This window comes from Corvus kubaryi, unplaced genomic scaffold (assembly GCF_017639235.1).
Source record: "Corvus kubaryi isolate FWS band 111438036 unplaced genomic scaffold, C.kubaryi_AGA036_p1.0 37398, whole genome shotgun sequence".
In the NCBI taxonomy this organism is placed as follows: Eukaryota; Metazoa; Chordata; class Aves; order Passeriformes; family Corvidae; genus Corvus; species Corvus kubaryi.
In genome coordinates this window covers 24,584,949-24,602,999 of record NW_024581137.1, presented here as the reverse complement: position 1 = coordinate 24,602,999, position 18,051 = coordinate 24,584,949, and the positions used below count along the sequence as shown (strand labels likewise).

At 40.8% G+C, this 18,051-nt stretch overlaps 1 protein-coding gene across 8 annotated transcripts in view; it reads left to right on the top strand.

Moving 5' to 3' along the window:
- The window catches only part of CREB5 (cAMP responsive element binding protein 5), a 258,000-nt gene that overhangs the window by 164,354 nt on the left and 75,595 nt on the right, over nt 1-18,051 (top strand). The gene's annotated exons all lie outside the window — the stretch shown is intronic.

Sequence of the window (18,051 nt, the reverse complement as noted above, 5' to 3'; positions counted from 1 at the left end):
AAAAATCTAGGAAAGAAGACATAAAAGAGAGGAATGAGTTGGAATATTGGGTTGTTTTTAATAGAGCAGGAAATGAAGAAAAACTGACAGATTTAAGGTTTCTTTTGTGTCATTGGTGTGCTTCAGGCAGGTGAGCTGTAACGGTAACCAGTTTTATGTGAATAACAAACTTGTTGACTTAGTGGCTGAACTTAAAAATAGTAATTCAGGTTAAGTCAATATGATTTAATTTCTTAATTATTCTGTGCAAATAAGGAACAAAGACATTCTCAGGTTTTCAGGACAATTACATTTTTAAAAATAACTAGGTAAATTTCCAGATTAATATGGCATTTCAAACTGGAATATTTAGAAATGCTAAAAATTTCTGCTTTTCCAAATATTCTATTCTTCTCCACTTCCAAGATTTATTAAATACAATTTGTTAGTGAATTTAATAAATTTGGTCAACCTGAAAGTGCTGCTCTAGCTTTTGTGCTTGGCTGCAATTTTCTGCATAAATCACAGCAGTTACAGTGCAAGTGAATTCACCGTGATAGAGTATATTTAATTTGCACATACTCTATAGATAATCGAAGTCTCTATCCTCATATAACTTTAGCAGTTTGAGTTGATATCAAGAGCCTCTAGAAGAAGCTTTCTGTCATTTCTAACACAAGCACTGCACCGGTCTCATGATGAAAAATAAGGGGGTTGGTGCAGAAAAGGCTTTTGCAACTTAATTTTTTCCAGTATATCTTTGTCCTCGCCCAGTGTGGGTTTCAGGGCCAGCAATGCATTGTGCTATACTTTCGTCATCTCTTCCCTCGGTAAAACTAGCTACAAGTTAGTGTGGCTGAAGAAATCTTGCAAGGTTTGTAAAACTGAGGAATATTAAAGGAGGGCATGTAAATTCATGTAGCTAGATGATTGCAGGATTGGAGACTAGATGTCCATAAAAGACGATTGAAAAAAACTTGTTTTTTCACCAGTGACAGATTAAAAATAACTCTTCATTTTTAACAGCATTTCCAATCTTTCAATCTTTCTCTGTGAAAGAGCTTCTTTTTGTGGAAACCTAGTGACCTAGAGAGTTAAATAGAGAGTTAAATCTCTTTGGTGCCTTTTTTCCCTGGAGTTTCAGTGACTTGTTACAGTTTTGTCTGTCTGAGGTTCTGATGATTTGAAATACCAAAGGGGCCTGGAAGGGTTTTCACTTTCACATAGTCCTAAGGACTGGTGGTCAGTAGGGCAGGTGTGACTTGATGCCCACAGTGATCATTACATTTGAAAATCATGGTTGTTTTTGTTCCAATGGGGTATTCCTCAATTAGTTTTCCTTCTTCAGGTACGAGTCGGAAGTTAATGAAGAAGCCCATAAAACTCCATTTTAAGATTGCATTCTTTAAGTCATAAAATGAAGGTCCTTTGGGTGAGACAAAATGTACTAAATATTAAACACATCATTCAGAATGACTATTTTTATTTAATGGCCTTTTTTTCTCAGAAAAGAGCACAAATGAAAAATATGTAATCCTACGTCTAAGAGAAAATCTATCAAAACTTGCCAAGTTTTCAGGGTTTTTGTTTTCAGTGAATAGCAAGGTTTGGCTATGATGTGCTTTCAGTAGGTATACTTTTAATCCCATAATGCAGAGCTCTCATTTTGTTATTTCTCTTTGCACTGATCCTTGATATATTGCTCACAAAAAAAGTCCGAGCAGTTAAACCATATGTTCATAGCTCCTAATGTCAAAATTTTAATTGATTTTCCCATATTCAGGGTTAGGAGGGGGCTGTATCATGTTCCACTACGTCATAAAAACAAAAATATTTAAAATATGTTTCAAATAAAATGAAGGGGGAGAAGAAAAAATACTTAACTTAGAAAAGATATGGGATTCATTAACAAAGGAAAATACTGGCCACGGACCAACGGCAAGCCAAATGTTTTGCCAGCAGTTTGCAGTTCACAGTCATCACTGCATGTCACTCCGCCTGCTGCACCAGCCCCTCCAACCATATAGGCCTTCTTTTTAAAGAGAAACCTGTCTGGTTTGAGTTGAATAAATTAATTTGGGTTTACTTAGTTTAAAAACAAAAATATAGAGGGCCCAATTTTATTTCATTATGCCCGTGGGTAAAGCAGTGCAAGGTAATTACAACCACAGTGCTGGTTGCTCTATCTTAATTAAAGAGGGTTATTTTGCACAGAGGTTTTTGCACAACATAATAAAATAGTTTGTGGTCTGGCTAGCCTCAGTATCACAAGAGTGTACTCACTTGAGAAATTGTCCAGCTTTTCCAAAAGCTGAGGCCCTTCCATTGGAGAGAAGCATGGAGCTGCTCAGCAGAACACAGGTAGTTTACAGTAAGGGCACCATCATAAATCATGCAGCAAACAACCTTTCATACGGTCTTGTACACTAAGTGGCAGGCTTGTCAGCAGCAATGAATCTGGACTTCAGTAGGTCTTTAAGCAATAAAGTTCTCTGCAATGTGCAACACTGGTTACATACCTGTGACCAAACCTCTTACTTTTCCAAGCTTTCCTGGTCATGTTTTGGGTTGGGTTTTGATTTTTTTTTGTTTTGTTTTGATTTTTTTTTGTTTTTTGTTTTTTGTTTTTTGTTGGTGTGTGGGTTTTTTTTTTTTGTGAGGGGGAAAGGGGGGCATCCTATGCAAATAAATATGACTTATTGCTTAGCAAATAATTTTAAAGAAAAGGCATCAAAGACATTTAAATAATATACTTGGCATGCTAATTAAAAAATCTCTGAACTCAAATCCCAACAAGCACGGCTGAGATGGCCTGTTATTAGAAAAGTCAAAGGAGGCATGTTTGCTGGTTGAATAAATCAAGTAGTGTTGTAAAAACACTGTCTCAGGGATGATTAAGGGTAAGTGATTTTCGTTACTATGTTAAGTTCTGCTTTCTGTTGTGGTGCTCTTTATATCACATCAAGCTTAGCTATTTACTTATGCTGCTTTAAAAAGCCCCAGCCCCTCACTTACTTAAATCATGACCCAGTGCATCGATTCAGAAAGACAGCAACCCAAGCCAGCTTGACTTAATGCTCAGGAACCTGACACAGGTCCTTCCTTTGTGTGCTCTCCCTCACACTGTTGGTAAAACTGACTTAAGTTTTGCAAATAGCAGTGAACCAGACCCCAGGGTGACTCAAGTCAGTAAAATTTCACTGCTTTCAACAAGTTCTCCTCTGTTCCTGATGCTAGTGGTTTCCTTCAAGTGGCACAATTTTCCCTTTTCTTAGATCCGAATACTCCGGTATTTAGGGCCACCAATTGTCCTGAGCCAGATCACAGCTGTGCTCCCTTGCACATTGGCAAGGGCATGGTTAACAAATATTTATGAAACTAGCAGGAAAGGTCTCAAGGCTGGCATAAGGAACATGAAAAGGGCCCTGGATGCCTTGCTCAATGAGTGACTGTCAGTGGATTTTGCTTCTTTCTCTTGGGGACATGGATTCTCCTACAGAGGGACAAGTGAGTGTAGCTTCAACTGCTTGAACTGGCACAGTTTCACCTGAGCTTGCATTTATGGAGAAGGAAATGCCAACGGGATGTGCATTGTACCCCAAGGCAGGACTCCAGCCAAGGGGAGGGCAGCTCTCAGCTGCATTTGGGCTGCTCTGAAGCACTGCTAGCAGCGGCTGCCTGCAGGACAAGGAGAGTTGGAACATGTGGTGTTTGACAAAGCTGAAGTATCTTCCAGCCTCCTTAGGGATGGCTCAGGTCCTTGGCAGCACTGGCTACATAGGTCTGGGAGTGTGATTATAGACAGCTGGGCTTCGTAGAGGTCTTCAAGCCTAGAATTAGGCATGTGTAAATGGGGAGAATTAGCCTAGAGGTGGACCAGAGAGACTTCCATTCCCTGCTCTTAAGTTCAGAACATGAAAATACTGGCTGACTTTCCACTCTGTGTGGCAAGGCTGAAGCAACAACATCCAAATATGCTTCTGGGATGCAGCTGCCAAAGAAACGTTTCACAATGAACACAGAGGGGCATCCCTGTGGCAGCCTCAGCTGAGGTGCTAATGATTTCATAACCTGTTCCTTCATTATGCAAGCTATAACACCTGCTGAGACTTTTCAGCACAGGAGTGCCTGCTGCCAGGGCAGGAGCCAGGGTGCCGTGGTGGATTGATAATGGGTTTGCATGTGGAACAGATCTGTACTGTGTGTTTTACATACATGGCTTTGAAACTACAAGAAAACAGCCACTTTCTGTTTCCATTTGCATTAGAGGCTTCTTATGAATATTTGAAGTAGACATTTATTGTGACCATAACCTTACTACAAATTAAAATCAGATCCTGAGTCCCTTGTGAAAAAGAAGCTCATGATAATGTGTGGAGATGTCAAAAATGATACTAAATGACACAACTTTAAATCCCAAGCACTGTGTTTATCCATAACTATGGGTTAAATCTACACTGGAAATAAGACCAGGAGCTAAGCAAGGTTTACAGGGGTGGGGGATGTCCCAGTAGATGTATAGCCATAAGCTGAAGAATAAACAGCTGGTTGTATGTGTCTGCCAAATACAAACTGTCTTGAATATATACTGCTGCATTTTCTTTTCTCAAGTCACAGATTACCTTTGCTGCATATCCTACATCGACTGGGTCAGATTTATACGAGGTGCAATGTTGATTCAGATGGTTTGTTGCTATAGAGAGCGATAAAGGCAGATTTCTGGTCTAAACGTACACATATTCCTAAATTATTGGTTTCTCATCAAATTTTATGTACGAGCCATTTTAAGGACTTGTTATCTGGTAGGCTAATACAAGGTCTAAATTCATTCTTCTCAAAATATAGAGATCAGGGGAAAATAAAATACAGACATGCTGACCTGCAATCTGACTTTGCCACTATTCTTTATGCTCATCATATTTGCCTTTCCCATTAAAAAAAAGAAATAGAACAACAGCAGAAAATGTGGAGCGGAGTGAGTAAGCCATGGCTTCCGACCCCTGGAAATCGGCCATACTCACTGCTGTGCAAATTCCTGCTGCTCTCTGAGCTGAGATCATACTGTTGGAGATGGCAAGTGTATAGAGCACAGATCTGTATCTTTCTTCCATTGCTAAATATTAACAGTAAAAAATAAATGCAGGTGATGCAACAGCCTTTGACTGGGTCTATTTATGTGACTCTTGAGATATTTTAACCAGATCAGTAAAATGTCTGGCTCCCTGTGACCAAATCAAATAGATCTGATGTTAGTGTAAACTAACTGCTGCTTTGCTGTTTAGGTAAAGTTAACATTTTTTAACATGTTCACCTGCAGTGTATTGACATGACTCAGGATACATGGGACAAACACTTATTTTATAGGTGACATCTGGAAAAGGACACATCTCCTTTCCATTATTCATCTTCTGCTTTGCCCCCTCCCTAAGCTAAATGTCCTTTTCCTCTGTCTGCCCAACAGCTCGAAGCAGTTAAAAAAAAGAAAAAGCCTTACAAAACCAACTAATGTTTCTTGACTGTCAGCATGCACTGAGTGTCAGGCCAGCAGGACAAACAAATTACATTGTCAGAGGCCTTCCACTGGCAGCTCCAGCCTACCCATTCCCACAGTTTAAATCTGGAAACTCTTGATGCAAATGCTGCAGTTGATTCTGATGGCTGTAGTGGCACTTCACTGAAAAGTGGTGCTTTGGAGTTGGGTTTTGCAGCATTGGGAGTTGATGGGAGTTGAAACAATGCTTGTGTTTCTGGGAGGGCTGTTTTCAGTCCTGCGTGTCTACAGAAGACTCAGGCCATGTCTAGATCAGTGGCATTACTTCAACTGTGCAAATGCAGCAAGAGAGGTCCTTCTAGCCTGGTCAGCCTGACCTTTTTGAACTATTTATGGAAAGATCATTTTCTCCTTGCTGAATTGTTATGTTGAAAAACATGGGGCACAATATCTTAAGTTATCCAGTACCCTCAGAGTTTCAAAATTCAGCTGATCCAATTTTTGTCTCTGCTGATCATAGTGCTGCTCTTCTGCTTCCCCTGGCATAGCAGCTTTGTAGTTAAAGCCGTGTTTCAGTGGCAGTTCTCAATGGGAAATAAGTGGAGGCAAAAAGAAACAGTTCAAACCATGACTATTCATGGAGTATGCGTGAACACTTACGGTTCACGTAAAGACATTAAATTAATAATTAGTAGTTTGTTAGTTCATGCTGCAGACTCTTGGAAGCTGGCAGGATGACCTGAACTTTTTTTACATAACTCTCTACTGACCATTAAGCCCTTTACTCTAAACTGGTGCAGAGGATGTTATTTTAATTGTCAACACAAAGTTCTGGTTTGGGAGAATGTTTGCTCTTTATGACAGCATGTCTTTCAAGACAAAGATAAGATAAAATAGAAAAACTTCCAAACAACAAACAAACAAACAAAAAACCTATCTGTGAAACAGTAAAACAAACACATCAGTACAAATTGGAAGGTAAAGATGTAAAATAACCTTTTTTTTCTTAGTATGATGTAGCATATCATTAGCAGGCATTAAGTCAGTATTCAGGGTATGATTTAGGAAATGTCTTCATAGGGGTCATACATTTTTATGGGTCTCATTCTGTCCTAAATGACTGTATTAGCAGCACTTCTGTGAACTTCAATGGCAAGAGCATCATGTCCAAAAGAACATCTGCCACCTCTCCTTGTCTTTCTCCACTCAACAGTACGTGCTGCAAAAGGCAAATAGGATGAACAGAATAGTGGAACGGTGATTTGCAGATCATCATGGGCTTCAGTGATGGTATCAAGAAGAGCAAGGGTAGACTTTGGCCAGTGCTTTCAGGAGGAATTTTGTGAATATTATAGCGATCCCTCTGCTTCACTTCATAAGCTAATCACCACCAGGGGTCAGGAGAATTTACTTGGTAGCATGTATCTAGTAGATGTCAAGGTGGAAGATGGGGATTTTTGTTTCCTTTTGAAGCATGAGACACAGATCAGTGCCAAAGCTTGTTTTACAGCTAGATGTAGTGCGTTATATACTGTCTGTTTATGGAGTGTGTGTGCGTGCGTGTATGTATGAGTGAGATTCCCAGTTGGTTTAAATCCATTGTCTTTGGCAAAGCTGTGTGCTGTACACCGTCGAGAATTGGCTCTCTTGCTGTCGATATATTCATTCTATTCTTATTTGTTTTCTCAAATGATTGTGTTAACTGGGCTACAGCTCATGAGGTTGCTTTTTTTTTCAGGTTTATATTTTCTCAGCAATAATTTGGTCATAAATAAGCACATTTTTAAGATCACCAGATAGACTAATGTGGAAAGCTTTTGAGGAGAAAAGTTTTGAATATGATTTTTGAATATTGATTGTCTCATTTTAAAGAACAGTTGAAAAGAGAACATCAAATTCTTGGTAAAAAAAATGACTTACAGATACTTACCTTTTCATATTTTATTCGGTTTCCACTTGCTTCTATTTAGAATATTTCATAACAGTAAATATCCTTTCTGCTCTTAGCTAGAGAATAAAAAAAAAGTGTGCTTGGATGTTTGACATTACTGGTCACTTAGACTTGCTGCTTTTTATCATGTGCATTGGCTGGTTTGTATGCATATTTTTTAAACCAAGATTTAAGATTTACATGTTATCTGGAATTTGATCTGTAACTTGAAAGGCTACTGTAACCACAATAAGAATGAAAATAACCCTGAACTGTTGAAAATTCAGCTCAGAGCACCCAAAGTGGTAATGACTGCAATAGTAGTTTTGTCGATATTTATAAATCAATGCAAACCAGAAACTGGATGTTTTAATTTACTACAGTTTCACTGTAACTGATACCCTCAAGTTTAGAGCTTTAAGCTTTGTGAAGTGCAATGTTATTGCAGGGCATGCATCCAATTTTTAAAACATTATATAGATTGGAGACAGATGAGTTTTCAGAATTATTTTAGGCCTATTTTGATTGAATGCCTGAGATGCATTTTCCAGTGGAAATTAATTGCATTGATGTGAAAACAAATGAACCCCAACCTCAAAATTAGCTGCAGGTTCCTGCACGAACCAGTACTTAAAAGAGAGGGAGTGGGCAGAGATAGTGACTGGGAATTACAGTTACAATGTACACTTTGTTGGTAGAATAAAATAACCTTTCTTCAATGCCTGCTCTTTTTTGCTGTCTCTCTTAGCATGCATGCATGTGTAGAGAGAGAATTTTTCCCATGTGTCTGTGGTTGCACATGAGTGGACAATGGCTTTTACCAGCTATCACTGCTTCCCCTTGTGTGCTGCCGGAAACCTTTGCTGGCCTGTGTCAGCAGCTAAAGTCTCAGCAAAATCTTCCACAGCCACTACCTGTAGTGCTTCTGTTGTTGTCATGGGGTGTTTCTGGAGCACACATTTCTTGGGGATTGTGCTAGGTGAATTTATTAGTGAATAGCAGCTAACATGTTTTCCACCCTTCAGTGAAATTTGCCTTAGCTATGTAAAAACTGTGTCTGGGATTCCTGTTTCTTTGACTGATGCTCTCAATCAGTGGATATCTCCCAGTGAGAGGTAAGCAGAGATGGCAATGTGAACCTTTTAAATAACAAGAGCAAACAACAGTGGCTCAGAGCTGATCTCTGTTGAAGTACAGCTGCAGCAGCTCCCCATGACTTTGTTCTATCTGCCTTGAGATTCACCTCTTCCCTGTGCTTCTCATCATTTGTACTAATATAGCTGTCAGCTGGGATTTTTAGCATGTTTAAGAGATGAAGCGTGTGCAAAGGTTCCTCCCAAGAAATGGCATATATTCATTTTGATCTTCATGAAAGTTGGAAGGGAATCAGTGAAGTGGGTTGAGGGTGGGAAGAAGGTCACTGAAGACACATAGCTATTTGGCAGCATTAAAATATTTTTACACCTGGAGATGACTTGCTGAACAGATAATTGAGAGTACACCTTCATGTATGTGCTCCTCTCCCTCAACCCGCTGAAACAACCAGCAGCTTTGAGGCACTGAGCATATTTGGGGCTGTGACCATGGTGGGCTGTGCTAACTTTCCTCTGGGCTGTAGAGAGAGGCTGGCACCACAGGAACAATGTGCTGATGGCAGAAATGCTTGGGAAGCAATGAGCGTTAAAAAGCACAGAGTTTCTCTATGGTATTCTTGTTAAAGGATAGGATTAAGAGCTGGATTTTGGTCTACTGCTGATGTCATATATCATCTGAGAGTTTTTCAAGCTTCTAATTTTCAATTTTGCTTATTTCCTATTTTGTTTAGGATATCATGTAGAATTACATAAAGCCTTTCTTAAAGATTTCTACAGTGTGTGTTACTTTAATAGTATTTTTAGTGTTGTGTGTAGAATTTAAATCTCAGTAAATAAACAATCTCACGTGTATGTACACCTACATATTGTCTTCATTACCGACTGTGCTCTGCTAGCCAGAGCAAACTCTGCTTTCCACAGTGCATACAGAAGACTTGTGTCTTGTCAGCATGAGACAGACTGAACCTGCCAGTGGCAGATGCTGGAGTGGTTTCCACTCATTTAGGCTGTTTTCTTTAGTCAAACTATTTTCTAGCAGAATTGTGATCAAATCTCTGCTCCATGCCTAACCATAGCACTGCGGCTCCGTGTGCTGTGAGTTGTATTGCCACGTGGTCTTGAGACTCAGCAACAGTTGGAGCCACTGTCTTTGTACAAGCTCTAGACTGATGAAAATGAACGAGAAACTGATGGTTACAGTTTTAGTAATTTAGTCATATGGAGCTGAAGAAATGCAAAGATTCAGATTAATTGCCTTTTAATTAATATTATCCTATATTTAAATTGCTAGGAGCTTCTTTTGGGGTCTACTATGTCTTTTTGTTGACTACCCACAGCAGCTGTTTTTTTGTGAGGACCTATGTTAGGTACCTGAACTGAATTAGCAATGATCACAAACTGGCTTGCAATTTAAAGCCTTCCCTTAAGTAGCAATCTTAATTTGATTAACTAATGCAGGACCCTTTTCCCAACCTCTTTGTGCATAGCAACCTTTCCGCTCTAACTTTTACGATGTTGGATGTGGGGGTCCACGGGGGCAATGCTGAGGAAGAAAAAGTCAGGAGAAGTAAAGCCACCCAAAGTATAGGTATAGCAGTCCTGTCTGCCTGCAGGCACATGAAGACAGCAGCAAGTACATCTTTCTTAGACACCCAGGCAGGCAAACATCTCTGAAACACGGGGGCATGAATCTGCTGCCGCAGCATCCATCATCCTGTGAGGGACAGTGAAAACATGTGCTGTCATCTTTGACATTTTAATTGAAAAGAAAGCTTACACAGATTTCGACCTTAAGCAGTATGTTTATACAAGTGTATACAGAGAAATAATCTGTCAGTTCAGTGCAGGCTCATTGCTATAGGAGTTGGTTTAGTAACTGAACAATCCAGCATTAGCTCACACACCTTGCCTTGTTCCATGCCTCAATAATTTTTAGTAGAAATACTTTGCCTAGAGGCATGCAGTTATTAAAAAAGAGGCTCAGCTTGCTTAAAGTCTGGAATTATTAGCTCATGGTAACAAGCCTGCACTGGAGAAACTGTTGGTTCTTTGTTTTCATAACTTTGCTGTAATTCACCATCTTATTTTCAGAGACAAACTTCTGCATTGTTTGGGAAGTTAAAAAAAATAAAAAAAAGAAAAAAGAAAAAAATAAATCTTCAAAAAGATTTTTTTTCATTTTTTATTATAAAGAGGGTTTACAAAGCTCTTTGATCTTAGTATTTCTGTTAAATTGCACTGGTCCAAATATAAGGGTAAATGGAAAGACAATTTTGGGAAATTTGTTGTTACCTAATTTCCAGTATAGGAATCAGTTGGTAGTGAGTATTCAGTGAGAGCTCTCTGAAGACACTCTCAGCCCTTTAAGAGTAAAATATGCTTTTTCTCCATCATTCTTGCAACCTACTATCCCTTTCAGATGCAAAGTTGTGAAGGTCAAATTTGCACTGCTGTAACATGTGTGTGAAAGGAGTCACTTGAGCAAATGAGGGCTCCAGCACCTTTAGATAGCCCAAACCTGGCAGAAGAGTTACTTGGTGTTCAGTTGTCACTTTCTCTGGATGCTGGGGGTAGGTTTCTTTCCAGCTGTTTAACCTGTTAATATTTTTCCTCTATGAGCCTCAGATTTTCAAATTTTCTTAATTTTGCTTGCCAGGCTGGAATCTTAAGCCCAGATTTTAAAAAGAATGGTCATATTAAAAAGTGTTTGTGTAAGCTTTATTGCTGTTATTATTCCTGGGTTTAGTCAGCTGCATTTGCATATTACAGCTACCTATTTTTTCAATGAAAAATGATACAGCTTTATTTGTGGGGCTGCAAAATAATTTGTTTTCCGGAAGAACTAAGTTTGGTTCTGTTTGAGCTGAGAGACTGCGATGGCAGTAGAATCAGTCTGACATCATTGCTTGCTTTTATGATCAAATCATATTTATGCTGCAGTTTTTTGGGTTTACCCCACTTCTTTTTTTCTTATTTTAATACAAGAATGTGTTTTTATATGGGCTAGTTCTTTATAATCCCTCAAACCTGCCTTTTGCAGTGTTTCCCTGTTTTGCTTTAACTATGCCATTATCCTTCACATATCATTTGTGAGTTCCAGCTGTGTGCATAACACTGTGCAGAACATAAACTTCTCCGAGGAGGTTATAGTCTAAGAAACGATTCTAGCTTTTCTTATTTTTCTTGTAATGGGTCAGGCAATAAGACCCAGTGAAATATTTAGAGGGAAAGAAAGATTGAAACCAGCAGTTTCTAAGACCTGTAAGAGCCAAAAGGCAAATGTTAATGGGTTTTGTGAGGCTTCCAGGGACCTGCTGGTCCTTGTACTTGTGCTGAATTTGCAGAGGTTCCTTAAACATGTGTTCAGGAAATATAGGTGGCATTAGCACAATTGGAGTTTCTAAAGGCAAGATTTATCATTGACTAAACCTTTAAATAGACTTTGGACCACTAAATACATGATGGGGCTGCTGATTTGTGGGGCTTTTCTCCTACAAGCTCAGGTAAAAAGTACAGAAATCTTAAGAAATTTTGAAGGCATTTTTCCACAGGATGATAGTATTTTACTGTGTGTGTATATGTATATATACCCATTCTCTGTCTGGGTTTGTTCTTGTTGTTGTTTTTATAGTTCTTCTTTCCCTTCATTTGGGTCTTCTCTTCCTGTGTATTACAACAAGTGATCAAGAATGCATTTCTGTCGGAGTTGCTTTGTTTCCAAATGAACAGCTTCTCCTCAAGTGGCATCAAGGGATATGTGAATTGAGAAGTAACACCTCTTTAGTTGCTTTTGACTTTGCTCCGTATCATTTCATATCTGTATGCTGCATTGCTCCTTTTGTGATGCTTGTTGCTGAATTCATTCTTCCTCTGTGCCAATGTATAGCTTGTTATCTTAATTGTGCCAGCTCTTCTGAGACACATACATGGGCTTTCCCTTCACTTCTGAATCAAGCATCTTGTCTTTAAGACTTTTCACAGCTTAGCCTTATCTTACCTCAGTCCTCCAGTTTCTCATTACAGTGTCAAGCATCACTTTCACTTTGCCAGTGCCTTTACCATCAGCTGGTTTCTCTTTCCCAGGCAGAAATCTCTTCTTCCAGCACTGGGAAAATACCTAAAGGTAACACATATATGAAGATACATGCACACTCCATTTAAAAATCTCTAGAGAAAGCATAGCTTTTTCTGGATGCTTCCCAAATCCTCTAAGTTATGAGCCACAATTTTCCCTCTCTGGAGTGTTGCCCTTCCTGTATCTCAATCTTAGTTACTCCCTTCCTCTTGCAAACTTCCTCAGCCCTGTCATTTCTGAGCATACCAGTTAAATAAAAAGCATACAAAGAAGCAAAAAAGCAACCAGAGTAGTAGTGCCTCTAAATTGTCTCCAATTCTTTAGCGTATTTATTTGCTTGTGTGTTCTATCTCCGTCTTCTACTTTTCATCTGGTTTGTGTCTCTAGAATGTAAACACACTCTGTATGAATTGTCTCTTATCTGTGTTTGTACAGTGCCAGGCTCAATGGGGTCCCGGTCCCGACTGGGACCTTTGGGCACCACCACAGTATAAATGTCTGCTACTGATAATAATAATCTACCTACATCATGCAGATGTCTGAATTATCTGAGAAATACAAACAAGGATCTTTACTAGGTTGGCGGGGAGCCATGAATTCTAGGTGCCAGTTTTCTTTTCCCCTGAATATGGTTTGGCTCCCTGAAAAACCTGGTGACACAAACCTCCCACTTCTTGGAAAGCTTGGCTCTCTGGTGGTGATGTGGTTAAAACATCATTAAACATGGGATACAGCAGGTCAGGTGAGGTCCCTTGCAACTATGCAAGGTATTCCAAGTACTGCTCTGATGCTTTGTTGTTGCTTTCCCTAGTGTTTATTTTTTCTTTCCTCCTCTGAATGACAAATGGATAAATTGAAACTAGACAAAACTGCCCTGCTTTGAGGGTGGGAAATAATGGATCACAAATGAGGAAAGCTGTAGTTAGTTTGATAGGCTTAAATAATGGCAGTGTGGATCAAAAACCAGCAGACCAGCAGTAAATGAGGCAGCCCCTCCAGTCAGAACACATTTCTCAGATTAAAACATCCCCTCCATGTCTTTGCCTCTGACTGAATTATTCAAATATTGAAGGCCCAGGACAGTACTCGGGCCAGGTACTCTGGCTGCAATAGCTGCTGTAAAAGCAGCTTGCAGCTGGTCTGTGCAACCACATGCTACAGGGAATTTAGTTTATGCAATGAAAAGTTTAATTGTGACAGTACCTGGCTGTCAGTGAGACTTTCAGAGGGTAGACTGCAGCCAGCTGTGCTTATTCTCAATATGGTAGGCTGCCTGGGGGCTTCAGTCTGAAAGCCACCCTAACCACATGCACATACTGACATCCCTTGAAAATATCCAGGCTGCTGGCATGCAGTGATTGCTCCTCTTTACATTGATGATAACGGTATCATTGCTGCCTTATTCACCTCTGTCTCCCTATTGCTTCCACTCACCCTCTCTCGTTTTTAACTTGATCTCCAAGCTTTTTGGGGCAGGACTTCACCTCACCCACAAATTTTAAACCAAGGCTTCTAGGCATTGCTGTAATAAATATGTAGATACATACATGTTACACATATACATAAAAATGATCGAAGTCTGATCAAGTGTGTTGTGAACTGCAGTGTGGTACAGAAATCCCTCAGCCAATGCTGACCCAACATGCCAAATCGCCACAGCACAACCAGCCACCTGTGGGCTGCTCTGGTGTGAGCTGGCCAGGTCAGAAGGCTATGGAAAGTGAAGAGATGAGTTCCTTTATTCCAGTGCAACTCGGTATACTTCTGGCTAATCTTTTTCCACACCAGCGCTAACTGAAGTGGAACAAACAGGGTCATGATGTAGGTGTTCTCAATGGCCTTGCATGAATGCTACGTGCAGCAGAGTAAGGAGCAGGAGAGAGGTCATGGTAAGACCCACTGACCCGGAGTGTTTTACCATAATAGAAAACATTCTGCAGTGATACTTTAAATAGCATCAGTCCTTTTGCACATAGCCCCACATGGTCTCGGTCAGTAGGAACCTACTCTCATGAGACCTCAGCAGCAAATTGTCATCTGCCCAAATTATCCTTGAAGACTTCAAGTTAAGGGAAGCCTAGTCTTTTAATAGACAAATATAGTGTTCAGTCATCAGACAGTCAGTTGCATCATATCAGACGGAGTATTCGGTATTAATCTGGGAGGCACACACTGAAGTATATATCATAGATATTTGACTGCCTTAGAGGAGTTGTCTTTAATCATTGGGTAGAGTCATATGATGGAACATGATCGAGTCACCATGGCTTAGCAAGATACCACCCATCTCTTCAAATGTTAATAAGGGTGACTCATGGTGTCAGCATGACCATGCAGAAGAAGAAGAGCCAACGTGGTCAGCTACAGCAGCTTGGCTAACGTGGTATTTTACTAAGCCACCATAACGCTGACTATCCAGGCCACACATGCCCAAAGAGATAGTGTGCAAATGCTGCCCAAGACCCCGTCATGTCCAACAGCAGGCTTCCGCTGGAACACAATGAAAATTCTTGAATTTTGGAAAAACCCCATGGATAGCCAGATTTTTAATGAGGTTGAGCACCTGCCAGTTCTCTATCTTATCTGTCCTTTTTTTGTGGACTGTTTGCCCAACAGCCCTATTTATTTAGCAACACAGGTGCCAAGGAATGAAAATCTCAGTCAAAAATATTGACTGACAGGCTGCAGGCAGTACCTCCTCAGCATTTACAAAGAGAGGAGCAGATTCAATATGTCCAACATTAAAAATAACAATTATAAGCTCACTGACTTTCTTTGCTGCCAGATAGAAAGCAACAACAAAAGAAGCTTGTGTTGTCCTTGGAAGAAATGTCTCAGACAAATCGAGTATCTCAGCCTGTACGGTTCTGTGCTATACACATTCCCTGAGCTTTGTGAGAGTGTGCAGGAGCACGTGCTAAATCCATGACCTGTGTTCAGTGTAGGAGCAATGGAAGTATCCACAAGTACTGGCCAATGTCAGTTTCCCTGATACAGGAGGGGGGAATCCAGTGTGCGTTGTATAGCACTTATATCAACGGCAGGAACACTGCAGACTTTTCAACAAAGAGGTTCAACCTTGAAGTGCAAGGCTTCTCTGACTGCTCTGCACCTCTTTTAAAAAGCAAACTTGGGAACAGACTAGCAGGAGTGTAGCAAGAAAACCCACCTGAAGTACTGAAGAGTTTTTCCCTCTAGCTAAGTGTAAAGCATGTACTCTGTCCTAAAATGAAGCAGCATTAAAGGTAAAGCTGGGGACAGCAAGGAAGATTCTTTGCCATTTTAATAAATACCTGTAATTCCCCTTTGCCCAAGCCCCATATTCCCAAACTCATTAAAGCAATTTTGGAATTTTTTTTGGCTCTGGAACATGTAAGCAAAATCCAAACCATGCAGTCCCTTGAGAATCACTTGCACAAATTGTATAGGTCAGGCCAAAATAAGTTTCTGTCAAACAGCCTAACACCTAAGCTTATTATGAAACTGGTGAATCATACAAAGGGTCTGTATGTGGGGCACTCTCAGAATGAATAAAGGTGGGGGGGGGGGGGGCTCCTGTCATGGTACCTGTTTTACTTTGACCCAACTGAAAACTCAAGCAGTATTTTTATTGAACGTGTGGCTCTGGCCAGCGCTGCTCCCATAGATTCTTTCTAAGCTGGTGGACTCAAGAGAGCTGCGGAGTGGGCAGGTGGGTGCACACCTCAGTCTCATTCCAGGCCAGGCAGGAGAGTGCACCAGTGCTTTATCCTTTCCTGCCCACTCCTCCCGCCTGCTGTCCGGGAGGAAACCTTAAGTGCATCCCCAGCAGGGGCTGCAGCACACTCTGTTCTGCCCCTCAAATGCCCCAGCATCGGGGTCCCAGCCCTGCCACCTAGCACATGGACTTTAAAGCGTGAGGTAGAGAAGACCTGTTTGAATTTGCTGTCTGCTGCTTTGCAGGGCAGTAGTTCTGGTGTGGATGGGCCTGGGAAGTGGATGCTGCTTGTGGGAGTCACCACAGCCTCTAAAAATCAAACTAAGATCTCCTCCTCACACTCAACTTGATATCTCCTCACTTTTTTCTTTTCAAAAGAGCACTGAATCTGCTTTTCATGCTATTTTGATCCTGTCCTATTGATTTGTCAGTCCTCATGTGTGAATGAGTGCTGGTACATGGAGCAGCACTGAGTTTAAGTGGACAGTAGAATAGGTCAAGGTCTGTGTACTTTGAGTATATTTTCTGAGCTCATTTTTCCTGCACTGCATCCATTCCACTTACACCACCTCCACAGCTCCTGAGGCTTATCCACGTACTGAGCTGACTGTAGAGTTGCATATCCCAGAAATTCATTCATGCTCCCTCACATAACTTACTGCACTCTTTCACAGGATCACACCACACATTTGGAAAATGTTGTCTTGATTTTTTTAAGGTGTTATGAAGATGTAAGTACATCATATTCCTCCATCAGCAGATACCCAGGGAGGCATAGGAAGAACTCCTTGTCTGTATCTGAGATACATTTGTCGTTATTTTTGGGTTTCTTTCTTCCCCTTCTGAATAAGTACTGTATGTGTCTGGGAGGATTTTTAAAACATCCTTCAAAACACAGGCTTTTTCTCTCCATGGAGAGCCAAGACAAAAGGATGGGTTCAGTTGTGTGCAGCTGCTAAAAGAGGGCAGCTGAGGGCAGAAGGGTGGGAGGGGCAGAGTGTCTGAGTATGAGGGAATTGTCAGGGCAAGGATTTTGAGGTGGCATTTGTTGGGATATAAATGTTTCTGGGGAAACAGTGTTGAAGAGATGAGTGTTGAAGGACTGCAGGTCCAAGGATGGGAAATACTGGGGAGTTTTAAGGAAGAGGGGATTAGGTGGTTTGAGGTCTTGGCAAAAGAGAAGGAGACTTGTACGTCAGAAGAAGGTGGTTTTGCCGTCAGACAGGCACATACATTTTGGGAGTCTGGATGTGGTGCCCTCCATACTGGCTGTCTGTGAATCCCATTGCTCACAGACTTCGGGCTTTCTGCATGTTGTTAGATAACTGGAAGTGACAGGCAAAGTTAGAGGAGAAGTGTATGTATCCATGGTTGCCGGTGCCATTTGCAATTAGAGGGGCAAAATGTATCACCCATCATTTGGTGTGACACAGTTCAGGCCAAGTGGGATAGTCTTCCCCTTGCTCCTCTAGGGTTATGACTCTGCTTCCCTGACCCGGTCAGCCTAGTTTTGCGGTGTGGATTCATCACTGAAGCAAAGGATGCTTCTGCCAAGGCTGAAAATCAACCATGATATCTAGAGGCTCTAAACATCTTCGACTCCTTCCATGCTCCCCCTTGCAGGGGCTCTTCAAACTCACAGATTATGCACCCTCTTCTCCAGTCCTTCTCATACCTTTTGGGGGCAACTCTCCTTCCCAATAAACAGTCTAAACCATGTGCTATACAGAAGAGCATCCTGTTCTCCGAGAATTTAACATACCTACTTGTACTGTCAGTATTGTT